Below are 15,415 nucleotides of genomic sequence, written 5' to 3' on the forward strand. Positions count from 1 at the left end.
CTGTGGGGATTGGTGCTGGGTATGTAGTTATTTGTCATCAGTATCAACGTTCTGGATGATAATGTGGTAAACTGGATCAGCAAATGTGTGGGTGACACCAAGATTGGAAGTGTAGTGGACAGTGAGGAAGGTTATCAAAGCATGCAGCTGGATCTGGATCAACTGAAAATGGCACATGGATTTAAAGCTGACAAGTGGGAGGTGTTTCACTTTGGGAGGATCAACTAGGGTAGGACAAGCACAGTGAACTGAGGGCACTGAGGAGTGTGATAGAACAGAAGGATCTGGGAATACAGATCCATAATTCCTTGAAAGTGGTGTCACAGGTACATAGGGTCACAACAAAAAGCTCTTGACACATTAGCCTTCATAAATCAAAGTATAAAGTAAGGAGTTAAGATGTTATGTTGAGTTTTATAAGACATGGGTGAGTGAGACCAAATTTGGAATATTGTGTGCAGTTCTGGTCACCCACCTAGAGGAAGAATATCAATAAGATTGAAAGAGTGCAGAGAACATTTACAAGGATGTTGCCAGGATTTGAGAACCTGAGTTACAGGAAAAGGTTGAATAGGTTAGGAGAATGAGAGAAATTTATTAAGACCATAAGAAGTAGGAGCAGAATTAGGTCATTTGGCCCATTGAGTCTGCTCTGCCATTTCATCAGTGGTGATCCAATTTTCCTCTCAGCTCCAACCTCTTGCCTTCTTTCCTTATCTCTTCATGCCTTGACCAATCAGGAATCTACCAGCCTGTACCTTAAATATACATAAAGACTTGGCCTCCACAGCTGCCTTTGGCAAAGAATTCCACAGATTCACCACTCTCTGGCTAAAGAAATTCCTCATCTCTGTTCTAAAAGGACACCCCTCCATCCTCTGGTCTTAGACTCTCCCACCATAGGAAACATCCTCTTCACATCCACTCTATCAAGGCCTTTCACCATTTGATAGGTTTCAATAAGGTCACACCTCATTCTTCTGAATTCTAGTGAATACAGGGCCAGAGCCATTAAACGCTCTTCATATAACAAGCTATTCAATCCTAGAATCATTTTCGTGAACCTCCTTTGAACCCTCTCCAGTTTTAGCACATCCTTTCTAAGATAAGGGACCCAAAATAGCTCACAATGCTCCAAGTGAGGCCTCACCAGTGCTTTATAAAGTCTCAACATTACATCCTTGCTTTTATATTCAAATCATCTTGAAATGAATGCTAACATTGCATTTGCCTTCCTCCACCACAGACCCAAACAGCAGATTAATCTTTAGGGAATTCTGCACAAACACTCCCAAATCCCTTTGTGCCTCAGACTTTTGTATTTTCTCTCCACTTAGAAAATTGTCAACTCTTTCATTCCTTCTACCAAAATGCAAGAACATACACTTCCTGACACTGTATTCCATCTGCCACCTCTTTGTCCATCCTCCTAATCAGTGTAAGTCCTTCTGTAGCCTCTCTACTTCCTCAAAACTACCTGCCCCTCCACCTATCTTCATATTGTCTGCTACTTTACAACAAAGCCATCAATTCTGTCATTCAAATCATTAATATGTAACGTAAAAAGAAGTGGTCCCAACACAGACCACTGTGGAACACCACTAGTCACCAGCAGCCAACCAGAAAAGACTCTCTTTATTTCCATTCTTTTCCTCCTGCCAATCAGTCACTGCTTTATCCATACTAGGATCTTCCCTGTAATACCATGGGCTCGTAACTTGTTAAGTGCCTCATGTGTGGCACCTTGTTAAAGGCCTTCTAAAAATCCAAGTACACAACATCAGCTGATTCTCCTTTGTTTATCCTGCTTGTTACTTCTTCTAAGAATTTCAACAGACAAGATATTTTCCTTGATGAAACTATGCTGACTACAGCCTATTTTATCATGTGCCTCTAAGTACCCTGAAACCACATCCTTAACAATAGATTCCAACAACTGTCCAACTACTGAGCTCAGACTAACTGGCCTATAGTTTGCTTTCTTCTGCCTCTCTCCCTTCTTGAAGAGTGGAATGACATTTGTAATTTTCCAGTCTTCCAGAACCATTCCAGAATCTAGTGATTCTTGAAAGATCATTACTAATGCCTCCACAATCTCTTCAGCCACTGTTTAGAATCCTAGGGCGTAGTCCATCTGGTCCAGGTGACTTTATCTATCTTCAGACCTTTCCATTTCCCAAGAACCTTCTCCCTAGTAATGGTAACTTCACACACTTCATGACACCTGACACCTGGAACTTCCACCAAACTACTAGTATCTTCCACAGTGAAGACTGGTGCATAGAACTTGTTCAGTTTGTCCATCATTTCCTTGTCCCCCATTACTACCTCTCCAGTGGTCTGATATCCACTCTCGCCTCTCTTTTACATGCTATGCATTTGAAGAAACTTTGGGTATCCTCTTTAATATTAATGACCTTTTTAGTTGCCTTCTGTTGGGTTTTAAAAGCTTCCCAATCCTCTAACTTCCCTCTAATCTTTGTTGTATTATATACCCTCTCTTTGGCTTTTATGCTGGCTTTGACTTCTCTTGTTAGCCACAGCCGTGTCATCTTGCCTTTAGAACACTTCTTCCTCTTTGGGATGTATGTATTTTGTGCCTTCCAAATTGCTTCCAGAAATTCCAGCCATTGCTGCTCTGCTGTCATCCTTGTCAGTGTTCTTTTCCAATCAATTCTGGCCAACTCCTCTCTCGTGCCTCTGTAATTTCCTTTACTCCACTAATACTTATACATTTGTCTTTAGCTTCTCCTTCTCAAATAATAGTGGTATACAAAATTATAAGAGGCATAGATAGGGTTAATGCAAGCAGGCTTGTTCCCCTGAGGTTGAGTGATGCTACAACTAGAGGTCATGGGTTAAGGGTGAAAGGTGAAATATTTAAGGGGAACCTGAGGAGGAACTTCTTCACTCAGCAGGTGGTGCGAGTGTAGAACAAGCTGCCAGAGGAAGTGGTGGTTGCAGGTTTGATTTCAACATTTAAGGGAAGTTTGGGTAGGTACATGGATGGGTGGGGTATAAAGAATTATGGTACAGATGTGGGTTGAGAGGACAGACGATGTGGGCCGAAGGGTCTGTTTCTGCTCTGCAGCATGACTAAATTTTAAATGTACTTTTCGACAGAGAAAACCATGAGACTAAACTAAGTGAAAGAACAGATTGCATAGAGCAGTGCTGAATACTTTGCAATTGAATTCCTCTTGCTTAAATCAGATCCTGAGAGATTAGAAGGGATTTAAAGCTAAGTATTCAGTTGCATCTTTCAGTTCAGCAGCAATAAAACTTATAGCATCATATAGCAAAGACAGAAGCCATTTGGGCCATTGTGCTTGTGCCAGCTCTTTGAAAGTGCTATCCAGTTAGTCCCACTTCCCCTGCTCTTTCCCACAACCCTGATAATGTTTCCCCTTTCAGTATGTATCCATTTCCCTATTGAAAGTTTTTGCTAACTTTGCTTACACTATCCTTTCGGCAGTGAATTCCAGATCATAGCAACTCACTGCAAAATAAAAAGTCTTCTCCTTTGCCCTTTTGGTTCTTTTGCCATTTATCCTGAACATGCATGTATTGGTGTAAATAGAAATAGCTTCTTGTTTCATAGAAAACTGAACAGTTTAGTATAGTACAGGCCCTTCAGCCCATGATGTTGTGTCAACCTTTTAACCTACTCCAAGATCAATCAGATACTCCCCTTTCACATAGCCCTCCATGTTTCCTTCATCATAAATCCCCTCATAATTTAATTATTAGTATTAAATTTCCTCTTAGTCTTCTTTGTACTGAGTGCAATTCCAGTTTCACAGATCTTTCCACAGAACTGAAGCCCTTTACAACTGGCATCTTTCCAGTACCTAATCTTTGCATCCTTCAAAGGGCCTTGGACACTGAAAAGTTGAAAAAATTTGATCACTATAGCACAGTGGTATGTTAAGCACAAAAAAAAAACTCAGTACATCCCAAAACATTTTACAGCCAATGACTTGTTTCTGAAACTTAGTCACTGTAATAATGGGAGAAATACAGTAAACTTCCACATTCAACTTGTCCACAGGCTCAATTCCAACAATATAGATATTAATGGCAAATTTTATCAGTTTTCCTTATTACTTTGAATGATCCAAGAGTATGAGTTTCCATACTTAATGCCATGCTATCTGCATGCTTAGACTCTAACAATATGGAATAAATTGCCATCCAGAACTCAAATGGAAAATAACCAAGTAGTTTGTAAACTTGACAGACCATCAGATTTCTGAATAGTCTAAGAATGCAATCTCATTATTCCTTTTGCTTTGCACTATTCATTTTGTAATTTATAACAAAGCTGTATCTTTGCACTATACTGTTGCTACAAAACAAATTTCACATCATATAAAACAGAGAAAAAAAACCAATTCTGGTAAGGACAGACCTCATTTTATGTTGTTGCAGGACAGACAAGTGGATCATTTCCATGGCCAGGATGGTGTGGGCACTTGGCAGTAATCAGGAGCAGATACTCAAGTGGAATGATTATATGCTTAAAAAAAAACAAAAAACATTTTAAGTCTTAAAAATAATTAATATTTCCCAAGTTCACCAAGTTCCCTGAAACAGTCAGGGAAAAAAATCAGAGAATTCCTACTTCTTATTGACTAATGCATGAATGCGAGAAGCACCTATTGCGGCCTCTAGACATTCCAAAAATGCTTTACAGCCAATGAAAAGAATAGTTATTATTGCAAGATTGGTAACAAACCAAACAATATGGACCCACAAACTAAAATGAGATAATGGCCTGCATGAACAGAAAAAGCTGGAAACATGCATCTGCTTACACATGACCTAATGACACAGCATTAGGATATAGATCAGATGGAAAGTTGGCAGAGCACTGGCAGATGGAATTTAATCCTCATAAGTGCAAGTTGCTGTATTTTGGGAAGTCAATTAAGGGTATGACACAGAAATGGTAAGATGCTGAGGAATGTTGAAGACTTCACGTCCCTTCATCCCTAAAGTAACAAGACAGACAGACAAGGTGGTAAAGAAGACACAAATCACACTTGTCTTTGTAGGTCTGGGTATAGAAGACAATATAGGGTGTCAGGGAGGGGCAGCACCTCTGGTGGGGGAACATGTTGTGTCCTTTTCAGGCAGTGTGTCCACCTTTGGTCCCCACCTGGCACTCAGCTCTCACCTGTGGCTCCTCGTAGCTGTTTGCATGCGACAGCGGCCACACCCCGGGCAACGGCTTCGACAAGCCAGCTAAACCAGGTGAGGGTAGCTGACGGGTCTCAAACCCTCGGTGAGATAGGGAGTTGTCTACCCCAGCACGTGAAGACAGAATCTGGCGTATTGAGCGGACGAGACCAATGGAAGGTCCAACGGTCAAGAAGGCAGTCTCTGCCAGCGTCGTGGAACACGTAGAGCACAAGACACAGAAGATGTCCTGGTCATCCACTGCGCCTAGACCCATCTCCAGCCCTCTCAACTCTTGTCTTGCCACTGGATCCGGATGGGAATTGGGAAGAGAGAGTGATGCTGCACAACTCTCCCTTGCTTAAATCCAAATCAAGCGCTAGTCTCAACACGATCATGCCAGCTGGTGGTGTAGTGGCATCAGCACGGGACTCTGGGGTGAGAGGTCCTGAGTTCGAATCCGGCTGGCTCCCTTACACGCTCCATCCCCATCTGTGCCTGGGTGTTGAGTGTTGAGCTAGCAACTCGACCTCATAAAAAGTACTAATGGAGTCAAGGTCTTTATTGATGACGATGGACAAACCTTATAGAAGACAAAAGTTGACACAATGTTATAACTTTGTAAAACACTGGTTAGATTGCATTTGTGTTATGTTTACTATAGTGGGGGAGTCTAATTAGGCTATTCGATCCTTTGAGTCTGCTCTGCCAATCAGTCACAGTTGATTTATTATCCCTTTCAACTCCATTCACCTGTCTTCTCCCTGACATCCTTATTAATTAAGAACCTATCAACTTCCACTTAAATATACCCAATGACTTGACCTCCACAGCCGTCTTGGCAATGAATTCCACAGATTCACCACCCTCTGGCTAAAGAAATTCCTCCTCACCTCTGTTCTAAAGGGAGTAGAGATAGCCCAGGAAATTATAGACCAGTGAGTCTTACTTCAGTGGTTGGTAAGTTGATGGAGAAGATCCCGACAGGCAGGATTTATAGAAACATAGAAAACCTACAGCACAATACAGGCCCTTCGAACCACAAAGTTGTGCCGAACATGTCCCTACCTTAAAAATTACTAGGCTTACCCATAGCCCTCTATTTTTGTAAGCTCCATGTACCTATCCAAAAGTCTCTTAAAAGACCCTGTCGTATCCGCCTCCACCACCCTTGCCGGCAGCCCATTCCATGCACTCACCACTCTCTGTGTAAAAAACTTATCCCAGACATTTCCTCTGTACCTATTCCCCAGCGCCTTAAACCTGTGTCCTCCTGTGGCAACCACTTCAGCCCTGGGAAAAGGATTTATGAACATTTGGAGAAACATAATATGATTAGGAGTAGTCAGCATGGCTTTGTGAAAGGCAGGTCATGCCTTACGAGCCTGATTGAATTTTTTGAGGACGCGACTAAACACATTGATGATGGTAGAGCAGTAGATATAGTGTATATGGATTTCAGCAAGGTATTTGATAGGTACCCCATTCAAGGCTTATTGAGAAAGTAAGGAGGCATAGGATCCAAGGGGAAATTGCTTTGCGGATCCAGAACTGGCTTGCCCACAGAAGACAAAGTGTGGTTGTAGACAGGTCATATTCTGCAAGGTCGGTCACCATTGGAGTGCCTCAGGGATCTGTTCTGGGACCCCTACTCTTTGTGATTTGTATAAATGACCTGGATGAAGAAGTGGAGGGGTGGGTTAGTATATTTGATGATGATACAAAAGTTGGAGGTGTTATGGATAGTGTGGAGGGATGTCAGAGGTTACAGCGGGACATAGATAGGATGCAAAAATGAGTTGAGAAGTGGCAGATGGAGTTCAACCCAAGTAAGTGTGAGGTGGTTCATTTTGGTAGGTCAAGTATGATGACAGAATATAGTATTAATGGTAAGACTCTTGGCAATGTGGAATCTTGGATCTTAAGAGGGATCTTGGGGTCCAGGTCCACAGGACGCTCAAAGCAGCTGCACAGGTTGACTCTGTGGTTAAGAAGGCATACGGGGCATTGACCTTCATCAACTGTGGAATTGAGTTTAGGAGCCGAGAAGTAAAGTTGCAGCTATATAAGACTCTGGTCAGACCCCACTTGGAGTACTGTGCTCAGTTCTGGTCGTCTCACTATAGGAAGGATGTGGAAACCATAGAAAGGGTGCAGAGGAGATTTACAAGGATGTTGCCTGGATTGGGGAGCATGCCTTATGATAATAGGTTGAGTGAAGTCTGCCTTTTCTCCTTGGAGCGACGGAGGATGAGAGGTGACCTGGCAGAGGTGTATAAGATGATGAGAGGCATTGATCATGTGGATAGTCAGAGGCTTTTTCCCAGGGCTGAAATGGCTAGCACGAGAGGACACAGTTTTAAGGTGCTTGGAAGTAGGTGCAGAGGAGATATCAGGGGCAAGTTGTTTTTTTTATATAACGCAGAGCATGGTGAGTGCGTGGGATGGGCTACCAGCGACATTGGTGGAGGTGGATACGATAAGGTCTTTTAAGAGACTCCTGGACAGGTATATGGAGCTCAGAAAAATAGAGGGCTATGGGTAACCCTAGGTAGTTTCTTAGGTAAGGACATGGCTTTGTGGGCCGAAGGGCCTGTATTGTGCTTTAAGTTTTCTATGTTTCCATGTTCTATCTTTTGTCTTGATAGCCTACAACCTGACAACATGAACATCAACTTCTTTAACTTCCAATAACCACCACCAGTCTATTTATCTTCCTTGCCCCCTTGCTTTCCCTCTTTTTGGTGGCCCTCTCATCCATTTTCTTCCCCTACCTCACACTCATGATCTCCTTCTGGTTTCCCATCTTCTTTCTTTCATTCCATAGTCTCATCCTCTCCAATCGGATTCCTTTTTCTTCAGCCCTTTACCTCTTCCACCTATCACACCCCAGCTTCTCACATTGTTCCTATTTTCACTCCCCCACTCATCTACCTTCTCCCCCTCACCTGGACTCACTTATCACCTGCTGACTTGTGCTCCTCACACCTTCTTATTCTGGCTTCTGCCCACTTCTTTTCCATCCTGATGTAGAGTCTTGGCTTGAAATGTTGACTGCCCATTTCCCTCTACAGATACTGCCTGACCCACTGCTGGGTTCCTGTAGCATTTTTTGCATGTTGGTTATATAAAGGAGAAAAGGTTGATTTCTGGAGCACACAGCCAGAGGTGGTGGAAAAATTGGATACAATCACTACTGTCAAGAGAATTTTTGACAGACACTTAAATAGGGAATGCATTGAAGAGTACAGACCCAGGCAGAGAAATGCATTTAGCTTAGATGGACAAAAATGTCAGCATAGGCAATGTGGGCTGAATGGCCTGTTTCTCTGCTTTACAACTTTAGGACAATCTGTGAAAAGATTTCTGAGGAGTCTTTGGAATAAGGTGATAATTTTGATTTCTTCCCAGCAACTTGTGTCTTTGTTTCAGATTTACAGGCTCTGCAGCTTTGACTTTCAATTACAGAAATAAATGAGGAGAACATTTGTCTATTTATCAGGGTGACCGATGTGGCCCAGGTAACAAGGAAATACTTGCTGTTCTTCAAAACAATGCTATGGCTTTATGCCTACCTGAGGTGCAATCAGGCTCATAATTAACACAGATGCTTGGGTATTTTAAATGCTGACTCTACAGGTATGCTAGGTGACTACAAATGATTATTGCATATTTTTAATACACTGCCTGGTTCTCCACAAGCCAAGCAGGCCTAAGGGTGGGATGGTGATGGTGGTTGGGAAACGTGCAGTCAGGATGCACGTTCAGCACTTGGGAAGGAGGAAAGTGGTAAGAATGGGACCAGTGCGGAAGTGGGTACCAGCAGTGAATCAACAGGGTTGGGGACTGACATTTTCAAAGGATGGGGAATGATGCAAGATAATGCAGGGAGTATAGCTGTATATTCATACACAAAGAGGAAATATATGGGAGTATGGCCTGAAAGACTAGAGGTGACGTGTGGTCTTTATAGCCCCACTTCCCTGCAGATCGTCACCTCGTCGTAGTGGAAAGGCTCGTGATTTCCTGAGATCCCAAGAGTGACGCTGTCTGGAGCTTAGGGTCACCCATGGTGGCAAGGTTAAGGGGAAAAGGTTACAGACTGAGTGATCCAACCATGACCTCAACGGTGGAGCTGGCGGAAGATGACAGATCACAACGACAGTGAAGGTGGAGGAAGGCTGCTGCAGTGAAGGGTCCCCAGTCGTTTTGCATCCTTTGTCACTAGACCCTAACCCGATCTGTTAAGGTGTGGTGGCTGTCTGTGTATCAACCTCTCTGTTAAACAAAGTCACTTTTTCACTAAGGGAATAATCCCTTAGGAGAACATCATACTTAACTCAAATGATCGCACTGTACATAGCCCCAAGACTGCTCATGAATGGTCCAAGTTTCGTATAATGCCCCAGGCAATGGCATGATTCAGGTGCATTACTTGCAGAACTCATATCGAGTGTGCAAGGATAACTTACAGCAGAAGTGCCTGGCTGAATTTCCAGAATGATGCAAAATGACACAAAATCACTTCAATAAAGTAATTTTCAGTTCTGTCTTGCGGCAAACAAAACATGCTTAAATTTCTAAGCACAAGTGTGTGGTAGCTATGCGAATCAGTCCTTTGAAAATTAGGTAGGGTAAAGATGGGGACTTTTACCAAAGAATAGTAAAAAAGTAGCATAAAAGATTTTTTGTTATTTTCTCTGTGAAAAGCATCTAGCTCCAACAGGAAACATATGTCTTTCAAGTAGATGACTCAATAGTGATGTTGAACTAATGACTACAGGAACCATCTAACAAATGGAAGTTCCAGCATACTCACTAGGTCAGTTATACAGCACAGAAACAGGCTCTTCAGCCCAACTCATCTGTGCTGCCCAAGTTGCCTAACTGATAAGTTGGTCCCATCTGCCTGCATTTGGCCATATCTCTCTAAAACGTTTCAATCCATGTAACTGTTCACACATCTTTTAAATATCATAATTGTACCTGGCTCTAACATTTCTTCTGGCAACTTATTCCATGTACTCACCAGCTTCTGGGTTGAAAAACTTTATCCTTGGATCCCCCTTTAATCTTTTCCCTCTCATTTTAAACGTATGTTGCTCCTTAGTACCCGAGCCCTCCAATCCTAGTTATCCTTGTAAATCTTTTCTGCACCCTCTCCAGTTAAATGATATGGTACTCCAAATACGGCCATACGAACATCTTGAACAGCTGAAACATGTCCCAACTCTTATACTGTGTATTCTGACTGATGAAGGCAAGTGTGCCAAACGCTTTTACCACCTTGTCCGTGTTCCCACTCTCAAGGAATTATGTACCTGCATTCCTAGATTTCTCTGCAAGGCCCAACCATTTATTGTTCAAATTATGTATTGGTTTGTCTAACCAAAATGCAATACTACATATTTACAACCACAGAAGATAATGCACAGTTGTTAATATTTTCATCAAGATGAGTTGATGACTGTGTTCCAATGAAGACCATCAGAGTTTATCCCAACTAGAAATCTTGGATGAACAGGGCTTTCTCGAATTTCAGAAACCCTCCCAAAAACTTAACTGCTGGCGACACTGGGCTCACTGGTCCACAATTCCCAGGCTTATCCTTGCAGCCTTTCTTAAATAAGGCATAATATTAGCCACCATTCTGGCACCTCACAAACAAGAGAAAATCCACAGATACTTCAAATCCAAGTAACACACAGAAAATACTGGAGGAGCTCAGCAGGCCAAGCAGCATCTATGGACAAGAGTAAACAGCTGACGTTTCAGGCCGAGACCAATCAGCCTGAAACATCGACTGTTTACTCTTTTTCCACAGATGCAGTGTAGAAAGATGGCACATGATAAGCTAATTACCAAGACCAAGGGAGATTGAATGATGCTTTCAGTTGACACAGGATAGCTGAGGCCTGCCAATAATCCAGGCTGATCCGTGTGAAGGAGATGAATATGGGAGACAGAAATAAAAAGGATACTAACAAAAAGAACAATTTATCCAAAGCTGGGGAATTCAGTATCCAGCCCTACAGGATGCAATATGCCCACATAAAAAAACCCCAATTGGTTTCTAACTTTGATCACAATTTGTAATGAGAATATTGTAGCATGCCTGTGATATTTCACAAATTGAATCCTGTCACTGAACGCATGTTATGCGCATATGCCAATGTATACAGTAGTGATATTAATCCTCGTGCAATGCTGCTTTGACGACAGCACTGGGAAATCAGCCCAGGTATGCATAGTGAATCGCACGCAGGAAACTGAATCTGAGCAACAAGAGACCACAAATGGTACTTAGAAGTATCCGCAATTACATTGTTGCTTTGAAGACCGAGTAAAAGGAGATCACATTTTATTGAGCTGCACCAGAGTTGTACAAGTTGAGAATTCTGGTAATACCCGAGCTCCAGCTTGCCTTTTCACCAAAAACAAATGTGAAGGCTTTAACTGTTGTCTCACTAGGCCTCCAACGTTATCAGGAGCAAGAAGAGAGGCTCAAGTGCCTCTTTTGGCATCCTTGCTGGATAAGGGAAAAAAAGGGCTTATTCCCCAGGCATCTTTCATGAACAATGCTCAATACAACCAGAGGCTAAGAGTTTAAAAAAAAGTGACATTTACTATTAACATAAAAGATTGCCCCCTTCCTTTCCAGGCCTAATGGAGATCACAGCCCAACATGGTGACTCTTTATTTCTCTCAATAGACTTTGCTTGATATTTACCATCTGATACTGGTAACCAGCCAGCTATACAGCTATGGCTAGGTGGCTCTGTTCAAGGCTGTGAACATTTTAATCCTGAATGTCTTAATCTACTACTTCAGGCAAAGAATCATTGATATGATAATTGCTTCAATTTGTAATACGACATTGTATTGTTATCTATAAGATAGCATTCTGCTGAAGAGAGAAATTCCTCTTTGAACGGGGGGGGGGGGGGGGGGGTGGGGGGAGAGAAAGTGGTGTGTGTATGAAAAAACTTTCCTCAGAGACTGGGAATTCCCCATGACTCAGGAGTGACTAACTGGACTCAAGTAGAGTTCTTAGATTCTTGCAGTAATCTTGCTCCATATCAATCATGGTTCAACTTATCTGCAATCGCTCACAGAAAGCATGGTTACTAATCCAGGTGACATTTCCTATAACACCCAAGAGAAAGGAATGAATACTAGTTAGTCCAGAGAAGTGTAAATGGAGGAAGAGGAGCAAAATTGGTTAAAGACAAAAGCAAATTAGAACTGTGCAATGGTGGAAATCTAAAAAAAGGGCCATAAGACATAGGACCAGAATTAGGCCATTCAGCCCATTGAGACTGCTCTGCTATTTTATCATGGCAGATTTATTATCCCTCTCAACCCCATTTTTTCTCCTTTTCCCTGTAACCTTTGATGATCTTAATAATCAAGAACCTAGCAACCTGCTTTAAATATACCCAGTGACATGGCCTCCACAAACATCTGTGGCAATGAATTCCACAGATTCACCACTCTCTGGCAAAATAAGTTACTCCTCATCTTTATGCAGCGTCCATTACTTTTTGTAAGATCTTCCGTTCAAGGGTTTTGGTGTTTCCATACCTGTACTCTCCAATACATATCTGCAGAAGTATGTCAAAGTTTTAGATACAATGCCAAATTTTCACAAACTCCTGAAGTAGTAGAGGTGCTGCTGTGCTTTTTTTAATAACTGCACTTATGTGCTGCGCCTAGTACAGGTCTTCCGACAGCAGTAATATCCTAACAAACTTTTCATGTTAAACCGTGTCTGCCTCAAAGATCTCAATTCAGCACTTAGATACAGGTCCACAATCCGTTATCTGAAATTCTTGGGGCCAGTTGCATTTCAGAATTTTTCAGATTTCAGAATCCCTCCTTATTGGTTCCAGGAACCCCCCGCAGATACCCAAAAACATGCATGCTTCAGTCCCTTACTTAACCTCAGTGCAGGTGGACTTTAGGACCCGGCAGAGCTCCAGACCTAAGCACATCCTCCTGTATACTTTAACTCATCTCTAGATTACTTATAATACCTAATACAATGTAAATAGTTGTTATACTGTATTGTTTAGGGAATAATGACAAGAAAAATATTTTATTTCCAACAAAAACATTCAATAAAACAAAAATATACAGCTGGTAAATAACTTATTGGAATAAATGTAGAATGTCACTGTCACTATAAAACTTCAGTAACTTGTCTTTCGGTTTCTTTAAATCATATACAGTGGTAGATCCAACACCAGATTCTTCAGTGATGCCGCACAGACACACCACGATCAGGCTTCTGCAATAACTCCACTTTCTGCGTTATTGATGATGATAGATGCTTCCTTCTCTTTTTCTCATTGTTACCCATAGGGGTATCTGCAGCTTTTTTTGACATTTTCACAGTGAAATTAAACACAAAGTCAACAGTGAACACAAAATATCAGCGAACAGCAAATGCATGTGTAACCAGTACGAGCGCTGAGCCACAACTGACGTCTGGTGGCCTCTGCTATTGCTGCCGCGTCACACCTGAGTGACCTCAGCAGTCAGCAAAAAAAAACTTTGGTTTTTGGAGCTTTTTGGATTTCAGAATTTCGGATAAGGGATTGTGGACCTGTATTTCCTTTGCACCCGTTAGGAACTGCAAACAATATGTGCCACACTGTTTCTTGACAAATGCATTCCCTGCAGATGTCAGTATCGTGCATATTAATTCTAAACAGGGAATTATTTAACCAATTATGTCCAATACATAAACTTGTAAGTATAACTTCCTCTCTTCTTTTATACTCATCGCCCAGCCTCTGAATTTTATATAAATGCTGTCCTTTCTTTTCCTTATCCCAACCTTGTTGGCACAGTGATTGAATAGACTTTTTAAATTTGGGGTTTCATCTCCCCCTTATGCAAAGACACCACTACATTTATATCCTTAAGTGATTGCTTGACAAGAATGTCTGCCACCTCATTTCCTTCGACACTAACATGGGCAGGAACCCATATGAATTGTATAGACAGACCTAGACCCTAGAATTTCAAAGCCAACACACTATTCCAATAAACATAGTGTAACAAACATCATCTTTCACGGGTGATGTCTGACCAGTACCATTAATAGCCCATTTAAATTCAGACAATATAACTTTGACATCCAAGCACAAACTGGAACATTCTTTATTTCTTGGCAAACTGAGGATTGCTTGCCAAAACTGTTTCTCCACAAGACTTTTCTTCTTTACTTAAATTGGCCAGACTATGTACACTGACATTTGTTTTCGCTAATAACTCTGCTTTTTCCAGAGTCGGTAACTACAACCTTCTTCCCACCATACAAAACCAGTAATGCATCAAGTTTTCTAATTCTCCCCATTTTCTGTATCATATCCCAAACTTCCCCTACCTGGATCTCTTTCCCAATGCTGTCACAGTATGTTCGTCAGTATACTTTCTTTGCCCTTCTTGCTACTTCTCAAAGTATAGCTTGAGCTATGTTATACTGTGTGGAAGTTGAATAGGATTAACACTGCCTAACTTTCCTTAAAGGCTCCTTTACATTCATCCATCCACCAGGGAACAGCTCTCTTTTTATTATTTCCCAGCGATCTGGGAATTGATTCCTTGAGCACAGAGCACAAAGTACTATTATCAACTTGATATCCCCCAAAACCAAATGATCAGGAAATCTCCTTACACAAATCATCAAATAGATCCCAAATTGCCTTTTTCAAAGTCCACCTGGGAATACGAGAACCATTCCTCTGATACACATCGATTCCCATTGTGCAGATAATGGAGAAATGACCACACCCCATTGTTGTATCATTATACACTTCCCAGTTACACACATTTGCTATATCCTCAGATACCCGTGTGAGAACTGTAGCAGAAACCCTTGTACTCCTAACGTCATTCAAGCACACCAAACACTTTTCTTCCAGAAAGTCTTCCACTACCATCCCATTCACATTTGTGCCACTACAACCCCATGTAGCACTATGAGCATCAAAATCCCACACTATATACTTTACTTTAATTGTCACCAAACAATTGATACTAGAGCGTACAATCATCACAGCGATATTTGATTCTGCGCTTTGCGCTCCCTGAAGTACAAATCAAAGTAAATATAATAAAAATTTAAATTATAAATCATAATTAGAAAATAGAAAAGAGAAAGTAAGGTAGTGCAAGTCAGGTCCGGATATTTGGAAGGTACAGCCCAGATCCAGGTCAGGATCCA

Source organism: Hemitrygon akajei, chromosome 26 (assembly GCF_048418815.1).
Source record: "Hemitrygon akajei chromosome 26, sHemAka1.3, whole genome shotgun sequence".
Taxonomy (NCBI): Eukaryota; Metazoa; Chordata; class Chondrichthyes; order Myliobatiformes; family Dasyatidae; genus Hemitrygon; species Hemitrygon akajei.